General features: G+C 45.8%; 1 long non-coding RNA gene across 4 annotated transcripts in view; it reads left to right on the forward strand.

Annotated features, from left to right (window-relative positions):
* Positions 1 to 16874, forward strand: part of LOC140685070 (uncharacterized) — a 124046-nt gene that overhangs the window by 83817 nt on the left and 23355 nt on the right. The gene's annotated exons all lie outside the window — the stretch shown is intronic.

Genomic DNA, 16874 nt, shown 5'->3' on the forward strand with positions numbered 1-16874 from the left:
ACAAATGGACAGTTGAAATAAGAAATGTCATTACACCAGGCTGCTCTATTACAGAAACATGCCTGGGCAGGTAAAACAAAGACATGTGGCTTCTTTATCTTTGGTGTTAAGTAGTCCAACTTTCACCTTCAAGGTAAAGTATTTCCTGGCTTGTAATTTGTAGTGGGGTTTTGATTTCTCAAATCAGCAAGCGTTCTTCATTCATTATAAACATGGATTTAAAAGCAGAGAGCAAAACCATCTAGGGCTAATTCATTCCTGGAGATTTTTTATCAGGAGCTGCAGTCTTCATTATCTGAATTTTCTATTAGTTGCTGGAAGGTGTGCATTTCTCATAGAAACTACCACATGAAAATGTGAGTAACACATAATAAAAAATGAGGAGCAAAAAAGGGCCTCTGACTGCCCCTTCAAATGGAGTTTCACAGCTGAAAAAAAGGGCAATACCCAGTAACAAGCTTCCAGTCTGCTCAGCTGCATCTGTAATATTGGCATAGGTTTTGAGCTTGGCTTTTTCCTTGCTTCAATATTTTACCCTTCTGTCACCCACAAGCGGGTTCTCGAGTGACTTTTTGGTGATGCCCAGGGTGGAACTGCTGCTTCAAGGTGCTGTGACACAGAGACAGCCTCCCATGCCCAGTGTTGGATGACACTTTAGGTACTCAGCTCCCCAGGGGATGTGGGCAGGGGTGCAGCTCACCCCAGTACCCGCAGCAAACAGGGGCTGGGAGCACTGTACAGCTGCCATGTGCAGCCACAGCTGGCTGTGCCTCTTGGCCATGGCTGGGAGCTGCTCCGGGCTGGGCTGGGGCAGGGGGAGCTGGGGGAGTCGCAGCACCCCTGTGCAGGGCCGGGCTGGGAGGCTGCTGGGTGCCTGCTGTGGCCCTGCAGAGCGGCAGGGTGCTGGGCTGGGACATAGCAGAGCAGGGCTGTAAGAACCATGCCCTGCTGCAGGCACTGCCATGTGGGCACCCTGCCCCACACACTGCCCAGCACGGGCAGGGAAGGGACCCGGGACCCTGCAGGGCAGGGCAGGCTGAGCAGCCCTGGGCAGCAAGGCTTCTGCATCACAGTATGACCATGAAAGCACAGCCTGGCATGAGGCACTGAGTGGGATCTTTGGAAAACTCTGGGAATTTGAGCAGTATGGGGCTCTGGAGAAGAAGGTGAAATTATGGTATATCAGATTGGTCACACCACAGTGGATGAATTGCTCTTCAGGAATGAGATAGGTGTGTGATTATGTGAGTCCTGAGGGTTTGTAATTGCAAATATTATGGGTATTTTTATTGGATTAATATATGTATTAATATATCATTGATATAACATAAAATATATTAAGTAATTATATTAATATTGAGCTGGCAGGTGAGAGCTGGATGTAGAGATTAGTTCCTCCTCGTCCTGCTATATTACGCAAACCCGTAGGAAAATTATTATCTCATTAACTTAATAATATATTGAATAATATCTCATACTCTCAGCTAATTATACCTGGGTCAGGTGTGTATAAATTAGCTGCTGTCATACATAGCAACCAGGTCTGAAGAGAAACAAATGTCTGATTCAAATCTGACTAAAATCTGATAAATCTGGTACAGCTGCAGCCTGCAGCTTCACATTGCACCTGGAAGGGAGTGATGTTTCCTCTGTCCCCATAGGGAGCTGTGGGATTTAATGGATGTTAATAAGATATTTGGGAGCCACAAAGGCTAGGTACTGAAATGAGCATTGTGAGTGATGCAAAGCTGATAGACAGTTAAAGAAAATGGAAGGAAATGAATTGAAATCTCTGTGAGACAGCTCCAACCTGACCCAGAAAGACAGTATCCTCCAAACTTCACATGCTCTCAGGCAGTTCCACTGGAAACATTGACTGCAAATGCCTCTGTGCTTTGTATTAATCCTCAAGGCAAAAGTAAGGTCACTGCTGCAGAAGAAGTGGTAGCATTTTCATTTTAAAACAAGCCTGGGGCTTATTGAATCTTGCTCTAATTAGGAGGTCTTTTTTTTCCCTCTCTCTGTTCTCCTCTCTGTGTCGTGCTGCAAGGCTGGCTTGTTTCCTTGGCCTTGAAGTGGGGGGAAAACTTTTGTTGGAGATTTTTAAACTTTTGCTTCTGTCTTGTTTGATGTCTGTGCACAGGTCACAGGGAGCAGGCTGTGAGACGTGACTGAGTGGTTTAGGAGCCCCTGAGGAGATGTGTGCTGCTCCCCGTGGTGCTGCACTGGGACCAAGGCCCCTTGCACTGCTCCTGTTACACACACCAGGGCAGGGGCTGAGGAGGGTCCCTGGCTCCCTCTGGGAACGCTCTGATGCTTTGAAGGCACTCACTGAAGCTCTGTGATCCAGGGCATTCTTTGGGTGAATTTTGGCTTTCAAGGCTTGAGATTTAAAAGCAATATGTTTGATCCCTGCTAAAAACAGGAATCAAAGGCCAAAGGAAAGCAGTTCTGCAGGTTGTGGGGTGATCAGCTGCCCCAGGGAAAGCCCTCTGCTGCTGTGGGAAGAGAGGCATTGCTCTGGCTGGGCGCTGGTGGGTGTAAAACAGTGTCACTGGTGTGCTGGAAGCTCTCTTATGGAGAACTGTGCTTTCACCACTTGGGTCTCAGGCTGGAGGGAAGTGGATGGTTCTGGGACACAGTGCTGTGTTCACAGCCATTTTGGGGCATTTCTTCTCAGGACTGGAGCTGGTGTAGGGGTGGGTCCCTCAGAGCAGGGCAGGAGCAGGGCTGGCTGCAGCTGGGCTGGAGGGCTCCTGGGTCATGAGCACACCATGACTGATAAAGTGTGTGAATATTACACCAGCCAAGTGTGCAGGGAGGGGTCTCATTTCTGTCTAGGCTACGCCTTTCTCAACCCAGAGTGAACTTTACCAAGTAGGAAGAGGCTCCTCCTTTGCTATCACACTGTCATCTTCTCTGGGATTTTAATTTCCTCTGCCCCTGTCCCATTAACACTAGATAAGTGTGCTAGGGAGATAAAAATCAGCTTACAACTTTATGGACAATTGATTGGGAGAAAAAAAACAGAGTGCTGAGCATCGCTGGCTCAAGCCTGCATACAAGCTCTTAAAAATTATTTACTAGATACTCGATAAAGTTTACCAGAATATCCTGTTAAAATTGCAGAGACAAGAGCCTCAGGGGAGATTTCCCTGCTCCACTCTGTGCCAGCCCAGCTGTGGCTGTTGGTAGCATTAGGAGTAAACACAGCTCCAATCGACACACAGTTGCTTTCTGCTTGCAGCAAATTTAAGTATGATATTTACAGGCATCTCTGATCTCTTTTGATCCATTCTATCCATTTGAAGAAGCTGTGCTTTGAAAAAAAACCACCGTATTCCTCTCTTCAGTGGTGAAATTAAAGAAAAATGCCAAGACACCAACTTTCAAAATGCTTCTGATGCCTTTAATGTTTATTTTAGTGCCTAAAAATATCTGAGGGCCTGATCCAGCACTAGACACGGGTAAGGAAAGCAGCAGCAGCTCTTCTTGCACATGAGTTTGTGGCTAACACGTCTCTGTAGTACCAGGCTCAGGGTACCACACATACTCCCACCTAGAACATGAAGTCCCTGCTGGAGCCCACATGATGTAAATACATTTGTACCAAGCCTGGTCCCCTGGCCATGCATATTCATGATGTGCCATAATGCTCTGTGCAGTGAGCACCATTATCAGCCTGACTGACACATGGATCTCTCATCTAATGTGTGTGTGCCACCCATGGACCACAGAGCTCGAAAGGAAATGCGTTCCTGGGAGCCCAGCACAGCAGGAGAGCAGGGAGCACACACTCTCCTGGCTTGGGTGGCACTCGGCAGCTGACAAACAGGGGACAAAGGCACCTCCCTGTGCTGGCATTGCTGCTGCTGTCTGCAAGAGGAAGCTGTGCTAGGAGCAGGACAGGCTGGTGCAAGAGGGGTGTTCAGAGGAGAAAACAGCCTGGCCCCCTCTGAAACACCTTGGCTGGAGCCTGGGAGACCACAGACAGACTGAGGCTGAAACGGAGCTTCCTGAGCACCCGGAGCCCACGCAGGAACCCAGGTGCTCCAGCCCCATCCAAATGGTGCCTTCACTCCTCTCCTGTGCAGCCACAGCACATGCAACTCCTTTACCTGTTTGAAAGAAAACATGGTCTTGAAGGCAAAGGTGTTCATAAAGGATTTGTGCCGAGAACAAACCGGGACGTGCTCAGGGTGTGGCTTGGAGGCAGCCAGACCATTCAGCTGGTGCTGGATGATCAGAAACCTCTCAGCTCATGAGCCTTTCCTGTGCTGCACATCTTATCACATCCAGAGGGCTATTTTGTGCTCAGTACAAGGCATAACACAACTGATGCTGCTTGCTTTGTGCACACAATAAACCATCAACAGATGGTGGGTTGCTTGTATCCTTTCCTCTGTAATTCCACAATCCTGCCCAAGCAATCTCTAATAAGCACCACAGGTAACGCAGAGGCTGAAGAACCCACATCATCCCTTCATATTGATAGTGCAGCATGAAAAGCTTTAATGAAATCATTGTTCTATTGATGCAATCAGACCATGGCACATTGTCCCTGCCCGCAGGGCTTTAGCAGTTAAGAGCAATCAGTTAAGTGTTAATCGTGTGCAGCACAAGAGCTGCTTGTGTTCTGAACTGAAGAGCAAGTGATGATAGAAGCCATATAAACAGCACCCATGAAGGCAGCAATAATAACCTGGTGCAGCTTTTTCAAGGTTGTGGTATCCTCTGTAGCCCAGTTTCTTCATCCAAATGAAAGTCTACCACATGAAATCCATTGTAAAGCTCATGTCAAATCTGAACACACATAATTGTTATGCCTCATTAATTTGGTGTGCTTGTTTGAATTGGCTGGTGTGTTCCTAAAATACGTAATCTAGCATTAAAAAAAAAAAAAATCTGATTGCTTCACAGAGCTTTGAATGGCTCTAAGTGAAAACTGCTCTGTTGCTCATTTGTCTTTCTCATTGGAATGCAATGGATAGCTCACAAATGAACAGGACTGGAAAGGTGTTTAATTTATGAACCAAGATGTAGTTCTAAATAATGCCTAATTAAATTCATTCATGACCTGGCATGTGATGCCTAGCTTATCCTGGGCATTGCAAACCATTAGTAAACACTTTAATTGTAATAATTGCCACTGGCAGTAATTATTTTCAGGAAGGCAGCTAATTTCAATCAGCAGAGGGAATCTGAAAGGTGAGGAGCACACGTCCTTGTCTTTTTGAAGTACCAACAAAAGCAGCTGCACACCAGAGTGACAGATACTGGGCAGTGCTTTGTAGGAGCGAGGGTGAGGTTTGGAGAAGCTGAGGACACATCCCAGGCACTGGAAGCCCCCTCCATCAGCAGCAGCCGCTCGGGCAGATGGAGAGGGAGCCATGGAAGGGGCAGCCAGCTGCAGGACAGGCTGCATTTGGAGGATGTGAGGCACAGACAGGGGCATGTACCTCCCTGTTGGTTCCATGGCTGCCCACGCTGTCCCTGGTTCATTATCTGGGCCAGCAGCCAGCACCCTGCCACGCTGCCGAGGAGGAGCTGCCAAGCTCTGAGGGAGCTGTTTAGGCTGGCCTGAACCACCTCCATGTTTGATTTCTGGAAAATGGCAAAAACTGGACCCCTGTCCAAAGATAGAGAATTGAGCATAGGATTGTTGTCAAATGCTGCAATTAGACACAGAGCTGTAGACAAGGAATAAAGTGCACCATTATTTCTTTGTTAAATTAACTTTTCCACCAAAACCCTGTGATGCTCACTGGGAAGATGTCACTTGTAATTTTTTTTCCCTGTGCACTCAGCGTGGTTCCGTCTTACAGGCACTTTAGCACTGAATTAATTGCTACATTAATGGATGTCTATAGTCCATTAGTAAATTAAGACCTGATGCTAATTCTCTTGGGGGGAAAGAGAGGGGTGTCTATTTAGTACCAAATAATTCAGTTCATTGCCAATGGACTCTAAATGTTCAAAGGCAGGAAGAGAAGTGCATCAAAGAGACTTTAATTTGAAAGGCATAGAGGAAGCTGGTCTCCAAGCCTGTCCATGTTACAGACTGTACAGCAGCACATAAATTAGCTTTGAATTTATAATCAATCACATCACCAGGGAGTGGGTAGGATGGACCTCTACCACCAGGCATTTTCTTGAAATAGCACCTGACCATGCAGGTTTTGGAAGGGTACAGGTAGCCTGAAATTTTGTGGAGATATCAATTCAAATGAGGGAGATTTTTCCTGCCTGCTCTCCAAATCTGACAGACTTGATCAATCATCCTTGAACTCCAAAATAAATTTAGGAGAAGCCAGCAACACAAGGGCGAAGAAAACAAAGACAGGAGTAAACACAACATTTTTAAAATTGGCAGAAGTCTGCTTTGGACCCTGCCCAGAGGTCCCTGAATCCTGAGTTTGTCTCTGCGTGTCAGGAGTGCTGCGGCTGCTCTGGTGGGGTTTGAGGTCACCCCATGGCAGTGGCCAGGTTTGTGAGGCTGTGCCCTGCCCCATCCCCTCTCCCTGCCCTGGGAATGGGCAGCCCTACCCTGCTCAGGACACCCAAATAACATCTGCAGGCTCAGACCCACTCGTGCCAGATCGCTGCTGCCTTTTCTGCTCTAGGAATGCAAGCCACGCTTATGCATTTTACCTTTAATACTATACAAAAGTGAAATTTGTTCTGTAAGGGAGGAAGTCACAGTCCAAAAGCTGTTCATGTGGGTTTTTCCTCTCTGCCAGCAAAAATATAACAGTTAATTAGCCTGGAAAACCCAAAGGAAAGTGAATTCTGATGGCCAATCATGAAGTGGCATGGAAAATATCTCCATGGCAACAGAAATTTATAGCACTTCAATTTTAATATATCAATGGATAAGGGTAGTTTCACAGGCACTGTGCAGAAGATATGCCCCTTTCTCCTTCTCTTGATAGTCCCTGGATTAAATGGGAGCTATGTTAGTGTGGTCCCAGATGTGACAGTGAATACAACATTATGAAACCTGAAAGTTCTGAATGCAAATACACCACCAAGGTGAAAACTGACAAACTGACTCTGCTGTGTAAGACAAACATTTAGATTTTTTTTTTCTAAGATACTGCAGTATATCATAGTGATTTCTTCCCATATTTTAGTGCTGTTTACCAACTCAGGGCTCAGCTCAGTACATGTGGCACAAGGAGGTGCCAGTTCCCACCCCAAGAGCACAGTCCACTTCTTGCAGAGCTTATCAGTAATTGCCATCTTCCGATGTTACTGTTTTATACCCCATAATGAATTCCAGGGTGCAGAAGAGACAAGAAAGGAAAAGATGAGTTCAGACATCATCGATATGTATCCCAAAGTCTGACATCCATTCTCTGCTCATGGAGCAGGACTATTATGCTTCCATCTTAAATACTGTATTCAATATATTTTGTAAATTCATCCATGGCCACGAATGCCTCTTGTAGTATTTAGTAGTGAATTAATCATTCAGACATCCATGGATATTTCATTGATGATTTCACTAAAATTAATCTATTTGTATTTTAATTTAAGAATCAAACTTAAATATGATAGTGTTGGCTGTTGGGAATATTTACCTTTTGTTGTTTTAAATCCTGACAGGAAATACATCTCTTTTGATCAGATTTGATAGGATGCTCCTGCCCATAAAAGAGCATCTCATGACTTCACCTCCAAAGAGCTCATCTCTCATTTTCACACACTTGAGCATGTTTTGTGTGGCTCCATCCCACCAGCCATGCCTTGGACTTGGCCTCTTGGGCAGAGCTGTCTGGGAGTGCTCAGGGAGAGATATGTGTCTATAAATATATGAAGATGGCAGGGTGAGGAATCCCAGCCTGCTGGTTTGTTTTCTGCAATACAATATGGAAAGTGCTAACAGGATTAGCCTTTTGTGATGAGTGATAACAATATATTAAAAACAAATGTTAATAGGCAGCATGAAATTGCTAACAAAGTAAAAATCTGCTAATAAAATTCAATGGACCTAATCTAAACATTGATAATGTATCTAGCCTTGAGAGCCCTTTTCCACAGAGCCAGCAGTGGATGGTGAAAGAGAAGGATTTTCGGCTCAGAGCCCAAGGCTGCCATGCTTCTGAATTCTTTTCCTGCTGCAAAGTGACCCCTGGCACCTGGGAAGTGAACATTTCCAGGTTTTTAAATAATCCAAGGAGGGTTGAACACTGTCTGAATGTGTTACCTGTGTGGAAACCAACGTGAGCAAGGACCTACCCAAACCTCCCCGAGACTCGGGACTTGCTGGTGATGCAGTGGCAACAAGAATGGGTGGAAAAGTTACCCTGGGGGCACATTTTGTTTACTTCTGTGTATTGCCCTGGCCAGCTCTAAAATTATCCTGGCTCCCAACGAATCTGCAGAGCTGGGAGGAGGAATCAGAAATCTGGGTGAGCTGGGAGTGAGCAGACTGGGGTTAGAGCAGGGTGGGACCTGGGGAGAGCAAAGAGCTGATGCCTGCCCTGCAACACCCTGGGTTAAACTCTGCAGGGCATCTGGGCTGGCTTTGTCCTCTGGTCATGGTGTAACCATTTCAGTCTTCAGAAAAACTTTGGAAATCCCATTACTAAAAAAAAAAAAAAAAAAAAAAAAAGATTCAAAACCAGATCATTTGGGAAGGAGGTGAGAGCAAGGGCAGAAAGATGAGACAATGCATGGAGGGAAAATTGGTAAAAGCAGACAAAGGAATCTAAAATGCAGAACAAATAAATTAATTGGATAAATAGTAGGACAAAAAGAGGCAAAACAGAACAGAGACACGTGTTCTGTAATAACTCTTTCAGAACTACTCAGATTAAAGGAGAAAGTAGAGATCAAATGAGCTAATTTAAGCAGATGCCAGGCTCAAAGGATAATGTGAACCTTAATTACTTACTCTTACTCTTCCTTCTCTTCTTAACTAAGTGAATTTCCCAGACAGTATTTTTGAGTTTTGCCAGACAGGAACCCAAGTGCACATTTCAACCAAAGGCTTTGGCAAGGTCCTCTTCCTCAGCACGTTCTTCTTTCCGTTTTTCCGTAGATTTAATTATTTTCCAGCCTGGCCTTCTACCTGGTCCCATGCTGAAAATCACTTTAAAAGGTATTTCTGAGCAGCCCAGGGAGTGGCTCAGATGCTGTAAGGCCCTGCTCCTCTGTCAGCCAGGATGTCCTTTGCTGTTCCTCTGTGTTCCTTGACCTCATCTCATCCCCATGGCTGCAGACAAAGGTCCTGCCACTGTTCTGCTGCACCCAATTTCTGCAAGCTTTTAGGAGCACTTTGCAACATTTTCCCACTCATGGAAAAAACTGAGCTTTCTTGTACTTCCTCAGTGTGGGACACTTGTGAACTTTGGGGTCATTTCAGAGGGGTTTGGATCCCCCGGGGCTCACTTTTTCCTGCACGGTGAGCTCAGCATTTGCAGCTGTGTTCTGAGGAATGTCCATTGCCCACATCACACTCGAGACTGAGCTTCTTCCTACTCCATGTGAATTTTCAAGATGTTAAAGAGTCACTGCATCTCCACAGGAGTAAATGGGAAATGTATGTCAAGTGAGGTACGACAGAAAATTACATTTTTTAATAGGTTTGCATTTTAAATGAATAATCTGTCCACTGATAAGATATAATGACTTGGGACCACAGAAAAGATTCAAGGAAAGGCAGCATTTTCCTTTTGTCTCACAAGTGACTCTCAGCTGAGAGAAATAATACTCTTTTTAGAGCAGCAACTATAGCAACAGGAGGATTTGACTGGGTAGAGGTCAGGGAGTATAAGCTGTTTTTCACTGCTGATTTTAATGTGCCATCCTCACAATTGGCTATTACTTGTGGTGTTAGGAGCCCTTTGTTGCGATTATATTTCATCTGGTGCTACAGTGTGCTGAATAATTAAAGCTGTCAGCACAAAAATGAAATATCTATACACCTTTGAGAACAACTCCAAAATAATTTGATGTCCCAGTTATCACAAGAAAATTATTAACAAAAGAAGCTATCCACAGGGCAGGAAAAAATATGCTTTGAGAGCATCTCTGTGTATTTTCCACATCATATTGCCTGGAACATTGTCACCCGTGGCAGTCACATGAAATTTCCTGGTAACTGCAGGTGTGTGGTTTCTGTAAGTGTGTTGGGGGTAAAATCCATGCACCTCCCATCTGAGTAGGAGAGCACAAACAGGGGCTTGAAGGTGGAGCAAAGGGGTGTTCCTGTACCCAGCCATAATGCTCATTAGCCCACTGGCCTTTAGGAGGGAAAGGGTACATGGCACATTTTCACCTTCATGTCCCAGGCTATGGCCTGACCTGCTCTGATGCTTTGTGGGTGTTCTCAGACCTATCAGTTCAGAGCCACCTGTGTCCCACCAGGATGCAGGCAGGCAGAAGAAAGGCTGAATGCTGTCCCTCCTGTTTTTTCCCACTGAGCACACCTGTGAGCACTCTAAGGTCCTTTTCTGATGGTGAGTACCACTATTGTGTTATTTTCGAGCAGTGGGACAATATTGGGAATACACAGCTTGCTTTGCAGCCACAATAACAATTAGAGATTAAAGAACATTGGCACAGGCTTCTCCAGACAGGAAATCCAGGAGGAGCAAATCAAAAGCAGCAGTACTTTCCTGGGGATGGATGGGGGTGTGTTCATACACCACAGGCTGTGTGTTTGCTCTGTGTGCTCCCTGTTGGTGTCAGGCTGTGGTGACAGAGGGATGCCACTGCCATTTGTGGCTGTCTTTTGCAGGGAGGGACATGCACAGCTATCAAGGTCTCACTGTAGCAGAATCATGCCAGAACAACACTCCCTCTCTGGAATTCCTTGCTGACATTAACAACCCAGTTATTCCAAGCACTCAAAATCTCAGTGCACAGGTCAGTCCAGCAGGCTCCAGCTGCTCGTATTGTAGGACTGCACCAGAATTGTGTGAAAAATGTGCAGCTAAATAGAGGAAAATACAGTGTCAGTGCTCTCTGCATAATGTTCTGGGGCTGGCAGAGTTTTCACAGGCTGTAAGGACTGGCTTAGCTTTGCCATAACCTCCCACAGAAGTGCTGTGCTGCTTTCTTTTTTCATTACACCTGTTTTTAGGTCCTCTGCATCATAAAAGAAATGGGTGCCTTGTGTGGTTCTGTACAATAATATCCCTGTAGCTCATGCTGAAGTTAAAGATAAAGCCTTATCTTCCCTGGGTTTCTTGCATGAAGCTCCACAAATCCTGAAGTCATTAAACAGAGGCAGACTTGGGTCTCAGTGAAGCTACTCACACATTCTGTCCCACAGGTTTGTCCAGAGGCATTTAGCTGCTCAGAGGCACAGAAACCTGGGTAAAGCCTGTTTGCAATTGCCTGTACTGGCTGGGCACATGGCTCAGCAGGAGAGCTGCCGTGTGCCCCCACCAGTGGCCCTGGATGTCCCTGATGTGGGTGTGTGCCATGGGTTAGTGAGTCCCAGGGGGCAGCTCAGCCCCACAGAGCCACTCACTGCCTCTCCCAGGCTGGGCTGGGGGCAAGCAAAAGGGAAAAAGGGAGAAACTCCTGGGCTCAGATAAAGACAGCTGAGTAGGCAAAGCACTCAGAGCCATCAGGGCAGCCCTGCGCTGAAGAAGGACAAGAATATTTCATCTCTATAGCAAATGGAAAGAGTAATTTCCCCAGAAGCCAGATCTGCTGTAGATTGTCCTTTTGCTAGAAATTTGGTTTTATCTGTTGAGCTCAGGAAGTTATCAAATGCCCAGAGTTTGGGGTGGCTTTAGAAACAAGCCTGTTTGTGTACCATATGGAACAGTTTAATATTTGGGTTTTTCATGAAGCTCCAGTGTCTGCTTTTAATAAAATGCCCTGCAAGCAGTCAGATTTGCTCTTGCATAGGGGAATAAATGACTCATGCCTTTTAGGGGTCCCGTTCCTTCAAGGCAGACATAACAAGCTGCTTTGCCTCCTGTTTTTGCCTAGGGCTTCATTTCACTCTCTCTATATACCTATATATATATATATATATACATATATATATATATATTCTGCACTAGATACAGAGCGTAGAATAAAGTGTATACATGCATGTGTATGTATCTGGAGACAAAGAAATAACAGCTATATATAAATACATGGAGTTCTATATATAAACACACAGAGTTAAGCTCTTGGTAGGGGGATTCAGCTGTTGAGAGGCTTTGGTGTCAGTGTTGTCCTGTGGAGGAGGCAGCACAGCAGCACACAGGGCTTGCCTGCAGCTCCTGTGGGCACACAGCCCTGGGATGGAACCCCAGGGTTTGCTCCTTTTGCTGGGAGAAGCTCATGGGGCTGCAGGAGCTGGGCCATGGGGATAGCTCTAAATCCCATGTCCTGTTCCCATTGCTGCCTTGCATCAATTTATGTTTAGCTTGTGACTTCTGCCCTTTCTTCTTTCCTGCCAGCCTTTAAGGTCTCTTGTGCTTGCTTGGCTTACCCAGCCCTACAGCAAAGGCCATCTCCTCCTGAGCAGATGTGAAGTGCACTGCAGTGAGTGGTTGGTGCATTTTGCTCATGCCCCCTCACTGGCACTGGCCTGGCTGTCCCCAGCATGGGCACTGCCCACGTGGCACATCCATCATTGCCTGTGCAATGGGAATGGCAGTGCTGCTCCTCTTCCCCTGGGGACTTTTCCCCATCCTGGAAATCAATACATGCTGCTGAGAATTGCTCACTAAGCTCCAAGTCTTGAAAATGGACATAATGGTCTTCTTTCTCCCTGTTTAGATCCCTCATTCAGTGCAACTCCCCTGTCCCTCCCTTGGCATTTGGCCATTTGTGGCGTTGCTATAGGTTGATGATTATTGAGTTGTGTTGATATTGCATCACAGCATCCTTGGAAGTGATGCCACTTGCCACAAGGACAGGAGGTGGACAGAACATTATGTAAAGAAAATTAATCTTCCTGTGGTGGGAGTTCCCCAAAATGGCAGAAAATCAAGGCAATAAATTAAGTGCATAAATATTTGCATCAAAGTCTAAACCTGCAGGGCACACAGAAAGAGCACATATTGTTAAATCTCCCATTTTTTATTGCTTTATTAGATAGGGCCACTATTGCATTGTAAAGGATATATACTTTCCCCCTTATGAGGAGGAGAGAACTGTGCAGCACCAGTAAATCAGGTTATAAATTGCTGAGACATACAAGGCTTGATTCTGAGCCCACCTGAATTGAGGTCCAGGCTCTCCTGGCTGAGAAGGTGTGCATTTGGGCTCATTCTTGCCCCTCTCTATTTCCAATTGCCTAGAAGAAAATAAAAGACTTAGAGCATTACAGATGGTGTTGTTTAGGGAAGTAGGGGCCAGTTTTTTGGTTATAAATAGGGATTATTTGGGAAAAGCAATGGACAGTGCAGTGTTGATCAAATGAGGCTGTGTCTTAGCTTTGGGAATGTCCCGAGCAGAGCAGTCTGACACTGAGTGAGCAAACCTGCTGCAGCTGCAGTATTTGAAAACAAATGAGGGCCAAATTCATTTGTGAACAATCTGAAGGGGAAAATAACCAGCAGATTTTACTGTCAGCTATTACTGCTCCAGAAATAGAGGAAGCCACAGCAGTGAGTACCTCACACCCCTGTGGGCTTTCCCCCCTTCAAAATCATGTAGGCTGGTCCAAAAGCAAGGGCAGGATCTGCCTTCTGTGAGCTGACACACTGTGAGAAATCCAGTGTTATGTTCTCTGCACTGAAGAATATATTTCCATCTAGATCATGTTAGGATCTAAATCAGGCTGATTTTTCAGTTTAATGGTTAAATGGAGAATAATAAAACACTTCTATGAGTTAATGTGGGGCTGATAAACAAAAAAAAAAAAAAGGAAAAGAAACAGCCAACAGTTCCCATTTGGGATCAAACAGGATTATTTATTTGTCAGATTGAAATTAAAATGATGCTTGTCTGGGTTTTTTTCCTGTTATTGCTGTCTTTCATCCTTCCTTAAAACAGACATTAAACTCAATTCCACAGGAATTTGCTTTAGAACCCAGCAGCAAGGTTAAAAGCCGAGAAATTGTGTGTTTTACCTGAAGAGAGAAAATGTTCCTGCAGTGCTGTGGGGGGTGAGAAGCAGAGATGTGCTGGAGCTGAAGCGCAGGGATCACAAGCCCTGAGCCCTGCCCAGGCTCCTGCTCTGCCCATCCCTCAGGTGCTCCTGGCTCCAGCTCTGGGGGTGAGTGGGGCTGAGTGACCAGAGGCCAGTCCTTGCCATGGGGAAAGCAGATTTGTGTTTATAGTTTACAGGAGGAAATCCTCATGTCCCCCAAAATACGGCAGGAAAAGCCCCAGCTCTTCGTGGCTCTGTGTGGGACACAGGGCTGGGTGCTGCAGGGTGTGCAGGTAAATAGGACTGAAGAAAACAGAGCCATTGACCTGGGTGGGTTTTTGGACTGTTTTCAAACAATAAACCTTTAAATGTTGGTGAAATCCTTATAAAATGGTGCTGAGCCAAGTTTCTCTGGATGGGAAAGACTCAAGGTTCATGGAGGAATGTAAATTTTCTCTATTTCTTTATGTATTTCTTCCATCCCTTTTATTCAGGATTGGAAGAGTTAATATAAATTGGACTAATTTTTTGCTCAGCCCTCAAAAAAATTTTTTTCTGTAATAATAGTAACATTAGGTATATGAATTCAGTGATGTTTTGCTACAAATATGTTTGCCTACAAAGAATATACTGAGGATAAAAGAGTCCAGCAGAGTTGGATTTGATCTAGAGGACTAAAACATCCACAATTACTACCTGAAGAAAAAATATTCTCTTTTCCTACTCTGTACAACCTCCCAGAGCTTTTCTGGGAGCATTAGGGGCACTGCTGGTCTTGGGGGCTGTTTTTTAGCCCCTGGGATGGTACAGGTGTTAGACAGGGGAAATGGCAGGTTTTGGCTGTCTGAAGGAATCCAGGACTGATTTATTCCATCTAAAAGAGTTGTGGGGTGTGCACAGAGCAGAGCTCCAAGGGGAGCATTGCTTCTCCATCTCCCTTGTTCCCCCACCCTGCAGGCACCCAACCCTGAGGCTACTGGGGAAAAAAAATGTAGAAAATGCCATTCTCCTTTGGGGAACTTTATTTTGGTTGTGCCCTTAAATGGAAAGATTTTGAATCAAAGCTATTTCCACAGGAACCAAGAATTCAGGGTGTTTATTTATCTCCTTGTCATTAATAAAACCAAATTGCCTGTTAAAAATAGTCCTTGTGCCTTATGCAAACAGGCAGGGGATGATGCAGCAGGCAGGGAATGAGACTGGAAAATGAGTGATCCCAAAATTACTTCTCTGTCTGCCACAAGGTTTGGGAAAGGTCTCAGGTCTCTGCTTTGCTGTGTGAAGCCTTGGGGACAGAGCATCCTCCTGCCAGGAGGTGTTTGCTGCTGCCTGGGAGGTGCCAGCCCTGTGGTCATTCCAAACAACCAGGCTGGGAACCACCAGTGCTCTTATGCAACATTGTTAGTGCCAAACCTCGAACAGCACTTGGGCTCCCAGGATGGCAATCTCCTCAGGAGCTGGTCAATTGAATATAGCAATTCCTGTGAAAACCAGTCATTGATCTCTCATTAGGTGTGATTTTTTATACCAGCCCCTCCTGTCAGACCCAGCACATATCTCCTGAGTGCAAGGAGCTGAAGAGAGGAACCACAGAGCTCCTTCCCTTCCCTGCTGAACAACAGCCACGGTGGCTCCAGTGGGAGAAAAAACCAAAATCACTCCATGTGCTGGAGCTACCTGAAGGCTTATTCAATATTGTGTAGCAAGCTGCAGCCAGGAGGAGCAGCAGGGCTCTTACATCACTCCTTGGATCAAAGGTCTTGGTAAAGCTCCTGGTGGCTCAGAGGGGGAATGAGGCTCAAAGTGCAGGAGCAGGAGAAAGGATGGGACAAACCTGCAGAATCAGCACAGCCCAAGCCCACACTTCATCTTTCAGCCTCTCCCCAGGCACATTGGCTTTCTAATGTTTCATTTATGCCCAGCTAAAGTAACTCAGGTCCTGCAGGGACAGACGGGAAGAGGCGATGCTGGAGCGCATGGAATGCATGAGGGAACTGCTACACAGGCTTGCATTTGCAAAATGTTTTTAAACTGCTTTTTTGTCAGTGTGTAAATGCAACACTGGAAATCATTAGGAATAACATAGCAGCAGGAAGCTGTGGACATAACCAACAACTGGCCTGGAACCTTTCAGCTTTATCCACTGAGCTGTATCTGGGATTGTGTCTTTCTGAGGGTTTTCCTCGTGTGACACAGGCATCACCCAAAGGACTGTCACCATTTCAGAGACACCAGTGCCTTTCCCTTTCCATATGTCTGTAGTGTGTCCCCAGCATGCTGCAGCTCTGTCCCCACTGCAGCCAGGAAAGCCCTGAGGCAGCTCATGGGGCACATGCTAATATTTATCCCTTTGCTGGTATTGATTACTCCCTCAGGGACTTACAAATAATTCAGTGTGAATAACAGCATCCAGAGAGTGCAGCTGCAGTGACTGGTGATGCATCAGACCTGAGGGAGAAGAAAAGAGCCTTCCCTGGAAATTTTCATGCATGGACAGGTGCTCTGCTGTGTGGGTGGGCATATTTCACCACCCTTGCCATGCAGTGATGGATGGGTGACAAAACACCTCCAAAAAGACAGAATAGGAAAGTTACAGCACAAAAGAGCTTTGATGAGACTTACCTAACTATGAAGCAAAACCCAGTGCAGGGCAGGGTCACCACGCTGGGGTTTAGGAGCACACCCTGGGGTCCCCAGCCAGCAAAGGCTTCTTTCACTTCTGACACAGTCTGATGCTGCAGCTGATTTCCCACTTAGGTTTGGAGATGACAGGGCTGTCACTCAGCTGTGCTTTTTCACAGTAGTTTAAAAGTCAGAT

The sequence above is a fragment of the Taeniopygia guttata genome, chromosome 14 (assembly GCF_048771995.1).
Source record: "Taeniopygia guttata chromosome 14, bTaeGut7.mat, whole genome shotgun sequence".
Classification (NCBI taxonomy): domain Eukaryota; kingdom Metazoa; phylum Chordata; class Aves; order Passeriformes; family Estrildidae; genus Taeniopygia; species Taeniopygia guttata.